Here is a 6246-nt window from a genome sequence, read left to right on the forward strand (position 1 = left end):
AAATGGGAAATTCAGATGCACCTCTGCTATGTGCAGTAGAGGTAGCCGCTAAACCCAAGCGGGCAAGTACAGAAAGCCCTGAGGGACAGCAGGTTCTAGTTCAAATGCAGTGCTGCACAGAAAGGCTGGTACTGCTTTTGGGACTCGTGGTGCAGCGTAGCAGGGAACCAGCTCCTCATCTGTGAAGCCGGGATAACACTGCCCTCGAACAGGTGGTGCTGAGAGAATAGGGTTGTACTGAAGTGAAAGGAGCAAGCGCTATGGTTACTTGAAGTCAAATGTAAAAATAGGTAAAAGCACCTTTTGGCCTGTAGATGGCATTTCCCAGCTAGATCTGCCACGCAGCTGCTGTCAGTCCCAAAACTGCCGTCACTCAGTCCTTGGACCCAGTTCCAGTGGAGGGTTACTCATCTCCTGTGCCTTTGGAGCACTGTCAAGGTAAGAGGTGAAGGTAACAACCAGAAGGTGCTACAGAAACAAGAGGCACTGGAAGTTCAAGTCTGCTGGGTAAAAAGCAGCAGGCAATATGGTTTCCCTCTCGTGTCTGGCTAATACAAGAAAGGTAAACCAGAGGTTTGCTTGAATGGGGGCGAGCAGTTTCCCAGAGCCAGGCATGGAAAGAAGCATTGCGTCATGCTGGAGTTGGTTTGACTTGGTACTCCCTATATAATTAGGTCAATTCCCAGCATTTCTTCTGGCAGGCTGACTAGCTTCTGTTTTCCAAAACAGGAGTAAACAGGCCCTGTTGCTGTGCTGGAGCATGACATTGCTGATGCCTATACCCCTCGCAACAACAGAGGACCACCCTTGCTTTATCCATAGCCTCTTCTATCCCCGATCCAGCCTCCTCCTCTCAACTAGTTTTCTCATCCTAATAAGCACCTGCATAAGTCCCATCTTGTGTTTTATGGGCAAGCCAATGAGATCCTTCTGTACTTGCCTGCCTGTGATTTGTCATGCTGCCGCTTTGCAACCTGTATCTTGTGTGTGTCAGCAAGCGAGCAGGTGGCCACAAAGCAAAATTGCCATTATCAAAATTTCCTTCCAAATACCTAGGGTCAAAGGCAGTTACAATTTGTCGTTCTTAGTAATGCTCAACAGGAGCTGCTAAAGACTTCAAAGACTCTCCTATGACACTTGTCAAACTTCTTATCTCTCTCGCTTTGCTTTCCTGGCTTCTTGCTGCAGCTCCTAATTTTGCTGACCTGAGACTGGTTTTGGTTTGATAAGCAGTGGAAGAGATAAAGGAGACACCTTCCATTGCTTACGCTAGAGAAAGGAGAGGGAAGGGAAGAGAGAGAGGGATAGAAGTGCTTTTCTTAGTGGAGTTAAGGTAATGACCCCATTTCCCCTCTTTCAGAGAGACCGCAAAGGAGGCACACACACAGGCGGGGTGTTAGAGGCGAAGAAATACCTTTCAGTCTTGGCCTTCGAGGGTGGGGGAAGCTCTTGTCCAGACACACCTCAGTACTAAAAAGGAAAAAGGGTGGCTTTTGTAATTACTTGAAACAGGTAAGAGGAGCAGTGGATGAAAAGCAGGTCAGAAGTTATCTTGCATGTCCAGTGAGCAAATAGGCATGGAGGCAAACTTAAGTCAGGTCTGAGGTGGATACATAGGAGCTTCCAGGTGGAGGATGGTGTTTGCATTGTGTGAGCATGTGGTTACCTCTGTAGAAGCTCAGTACCTTCAGCAACCTCTAAAAACAGGGATCTGCGATGCATTACAGTGCTCAAATATAGCCTTTCGTGAAACTGAAAGGGGTGCCTTTTCATTCGGTAGATCCTTCCATATGTTGTTCAAATCTGCTGATACTGGTGGTCACCAAGCACTAGTGTGAGTTCCCAGACCTTTTAGCACTGCAGAGCCAAACATGGGCTGGGTTCTGCTCCTTGAGAGAATTGTTTACCAAGTTTCGCTAATGCTTGTGCAAGCCTTTGGAAAGTGCCAGGTCCACAGATGCAAGTGATGGTGCAACTTGGTTCTTATTGTGGGAGAAGGAAAGCAACGTGTTTGCCTCGAAGCCCAGAGGAAGCTTGCTGAGCTGGTGATGAGAAATAAATAAGCATCTCCCTACTTGCAACAGAGCATGTTTGAGGTGTTTCTGTTACCTGATTGCACATGCTGTTTTACTGTCTTAGCAATGCCATCAGGCTGGCACTTAGCCACAGCTTCTCTTTTGTCCTGCGTTTGCTGACAAGATCATTTTGTCTCAGTGCTGAGAACTCCTGACCTCCTGTGCAGGTGTGTCTACATGGCCATGGTGAGATTATTGTATTCTAGCACTAAACAGGCAAGGATACACGATTCTGTTCTGCTACCTGCTATTAGGAAGGTGAGGTCTGGCATTTTGGCAGTGCTTTGTAATGACGCCTCATGAAAAACCAGTTTGATTCCCTTGTAACAAATGGGTGTAGTGGTTTTACACCCTTCTACTCATCGCAGCTCTGTTCAAGCCTCTACTGAGGCTTTGGTTTTCTGTCACCTTGGCAAAGGCCGAAAGGATTGATGGGTTAGTCACCTTCCTTCCACCTTCAATGCAAGGATGGGGGCCAGTTAGTTACACATGAGAAAACATTACTGAAAAAAACCAGGAAATGTTCTGGTGGAGTCCAGAGTTCTGGAGAGGTGTTGACTAATTTTTCATGACTACAAAGTACCAGAAAAAATCTTAAGAATATATTGTAGCAGCTGTTCAAACACAAGCTGGACTAGGCAGGAAGGCTGCCTGCCCTGGGCAGAAGTCCGCTGCTGTCATAGGAATGACAAGAATTGCTACACTACCCAGTGTAACACCTTGCCATAAAATTGGTTGTCCTGAATTTTGAGAGTTGAGCAGGTTCCTACCTCGCAGACATTACTGTTTCTAAAGGTATGTGTACTGCACTTCTGGAAAAGAACATACTGTAGAGTTACACAAACTGGTTTTAAACAGGCTGTTTCTGGAAGTGGTAGCAGTGTGCCCATGACAGGAGAGTTTGGAGCAGGTTGATTTACCCTAGCAAGAAAAGACTATACAGTGTGGGCATAACTGCAGTTCAGAGCCAGCCCAGCCTGCTAGCCTGGCCGCCTGCCTTGCTAGCTGTGAGCTTTCCTGCGCTTACCTCTGCATGGCAGCTTGTCTGCTGGGATTTGGCTAAGGGATCCCCTCTGGGACAGCTTCTGGACTTCAGGAAATGGAGAGTTCATCTGTCAGAGTGCAGGCAGTATTTAATGCCTATTACGCTTCCAAGAAAAAACCCCAAACCAGCCCAGCCCCAAACAAGAAAAACTTTGCTTGGAAAGTGTCCGGTTTGCAGCTCAGTCCTCAGTTTTTCTGTTATGATTTCTTGAATGCAAGTGCCCTTCACGCCACATTCTCTCCTGGATAGTTGTTTTACACTATGGTCAAGTCACTTGTGTTTCTCTCTCCTCCCCACCCCACCCCCCAACAGTCTGAGTCCTTTAAATCTTTTGCTGTTCGGCGTTCTCTCCAGCCTGTGAGTGGTTTCTGTGGCTGCAGCTTCCTTGTGTGATGTAATTCTCATGTCTTGCTGATCCCAAGTGATCTGCTTTGCAGTGCATCAAGAATTTAAGCAAGGCAGATAAACAGCAGTATAACAAGCATCGACCAATGCTGACTGTGAAACATCTTTGAGAGGTGCTTGTGCTCTTCTTGTAAAGCAGATTCAGGGAGAAACCATTTCCTGGTAAAGCCAGATACTCCAGGCTGAAATTTTACCTGCAGCTTTTACAGAAAAATAATGTTTTCTAACTGGAGATGGGGGGAAAGAAGCTGCTTTTGACCTGCTCCTCTCTCCTCCCCTGCTGCAGGAGTGTGTCCATGTCCCTGGAGAAGATTGTGGTGTTGTAACAGTGGCAGGGCATTCCTCCTACTTTGGGCCTGGCTGGCTTCTCTGGCACACCTGGATGGCAGCATTAACTGCACCTTTGGCTCGTGGCTGAGGAAGGAATCCAGATCTGCAGCAGGAGTGGGTGCGTGGGTGGGTGGGGGTTCAAGCCAGACCCTCTTGGTTTTAACCTGCTACACAGGCAAGAATAACCCTCTTGGATTCTGCTCCTGGACTGAAGATAAGGGACTTGTTGTTGTTGACTTCAGTACAGTACATGCAGGGTTTGCTCCAGAGGTACACAGGTTAACTGTGCTGTTTCCAGATGAAGGCTGCTCTTGCCAGTGAGACTGATTTTGGTGGCTTTTTCCTAAAGCATTGTGAATTTGTTAGTATATAACCTGTAGCTGGTAGCTTGGAAAAGCAGCTACTTCTTGCAGTGGTAGGAGTTACAGTTTTGCTAGCTTCAGAGTAGTATCAGACCATAGCTGTTGCTGTATACATTAGCAAAAAAGACCCAATTTCACTCCTCCTACACACATATGTGTGCGCACACACACACACACACACACAGCGTATTAGATGGATTCCTAACATAAATCTGGAGTCTTAATCCCCAAGCCTCTTCTAGAGGCTAGGGAGATGATGCTCCTTATCTGATTGTCTCAGTTAAGTGCCTTAAAGTGAAGTAAATTGACTCTGCAGTCTTACTGGACATAGCTTCTTGTCTGGAGGGACCTGATCGTGCTGCATTTCAGTGGCCCTGTGCTGTGGTGTTCTTCGAGATGTCACACAGGCCTGCCACTTGCTGGCAAAAAACCTTCTGCCTCTGGCCACTGCTATGATTTTGAAATGCCATGTCATTAGAAACTGAATATGCTCCTGTAATTATGAGGAAGAAAACCACCCATCAGGGTTTCTGTGCCTGCTGGTGTGAGTGACATCCAGCTATACTTTGGGAAGAGTGGTTTATCTAAGAGCTTAATTGGGATAAAACCACAGAGACTTGTTTGGGACTGATTATGCCTAACTGTTCAACCCGCTGAGCACCATAGATGTACTTACTGAGCTTTGTTTGCAGGACGGGAGTCTTATGAACTGTAGTGACATGACAGCCCTGGAAATCTCCGATTCAAGATAAGCTGTCTGCATGGCTGGCCATGGCTATTTCAACTGAACAAAGAGTATGAAAAGCCTTTTTGGGGGTTGGGGGGAGGAGAGATGTGTTCCTATCCTACTGCCCTTACTGGGAAACAAAAGACAAAGCTGTTTACATTAGTATACTTGTATACTAACGTGTGTGTGTATGTATATATGTATATATACACTACGTTTCCTGTGATATCTAGTGTCTCTGGCCCTTTGGTGTTGTCCTAGTCCATGTGAGAAAGATAGAAGGCCCCTTTCCATCTTCTAGTCCTGGAAAACAAGTGTTCGTGAGAATTCCTTCTTCCCAGACTTTTTAAAGTGTGCTTTATCTTTCTTCCTTCTTAATAGGGAAACCTACTCCCTTAGAGGTCCGTGATGTTCATACTGTCCTTGGAGCATCCCCTTCTCTGCTCCTTTTCAGCCAGAGCCATGGCTAGGAGAGTTTCCCTGCTTTACTCTTCTTGCAGAAAGTGGTGTTTGGCAGCCATGTGCTAAATGGTGATGAGTGCAGTGTTTTAGTGGCATGATGCTGCCCTTGGTGATCCTCCTGTGCAGACCTCGAGTCTCTGAAATGCACAAGCTTGACTTCCCTTGCAGTTATATTACGGCAAATGAAAGCAGCTCCCCCGAAGTGAAGGGCTGCACTGCTTCAAAACAAATGAGAGAGACCTAACTGGAGCTGCGGGGTAGGTCTCAGGTTTAATTGCAATGATAAGCTAGTACTTTTCAGACAAGGTACTAGCTGAAGCACAGGCATTGCCACAGTGGAGCAAAGTGCTTGCAGGACACATGGATACCTCAGCACTGGAGGGGCCATGCACCAAAGGGGAAGAAGCTGTGTGTTGCTGCCGTTCACAAGTGAATCATGGCTTCTTAAATAAAATGAAACTGCACGCCACTGAAATGGGAAATTAGCTGAAAGCAGAATAAAATCCCTTTTATTCTGATGTGGGCATGTGTAGCAGTTGTAGCAGTATCATAGTTCTTCCTTGGCTTTCCCAGACATCCTTAACTCTCCTTTTGCTTCACTCCCAAGAAGCTGTATATGGCCAGTGTGATGTACAGCAGTGAGTAGGCAAGTATTCTGCACTCAACAGGTGTGCTGTGCAGCAGCCGTACATCTCGAACGTGTTAGCCAGCAGCTAAAATTAGGTAGTAGCGTTTGCACCAGAAAACCATGGCTACGTTAACTGAAATAAAGTGTCTCCTCCCTTTGTCCCTTCTCTCAGGAGCATCACTGCAGGATTAGCACAGTGTGGAGAACCCTCT

The sequence above is a fragment of the Falco biarmicus genome, chromosome 14, assembly GCF_023638135.1.
Source record: "Falco biarmicus isolate bFalBia1 chromosome 14, bFalBia1.pri, whole genome shotgun sequence".
In the NCBI taxonomy this organism is placed as follows: Eukaryota; Metazoa; Chordata; class Aves; order Falconiformes; family Falconidae; genus Falco; species Falco biarmicus.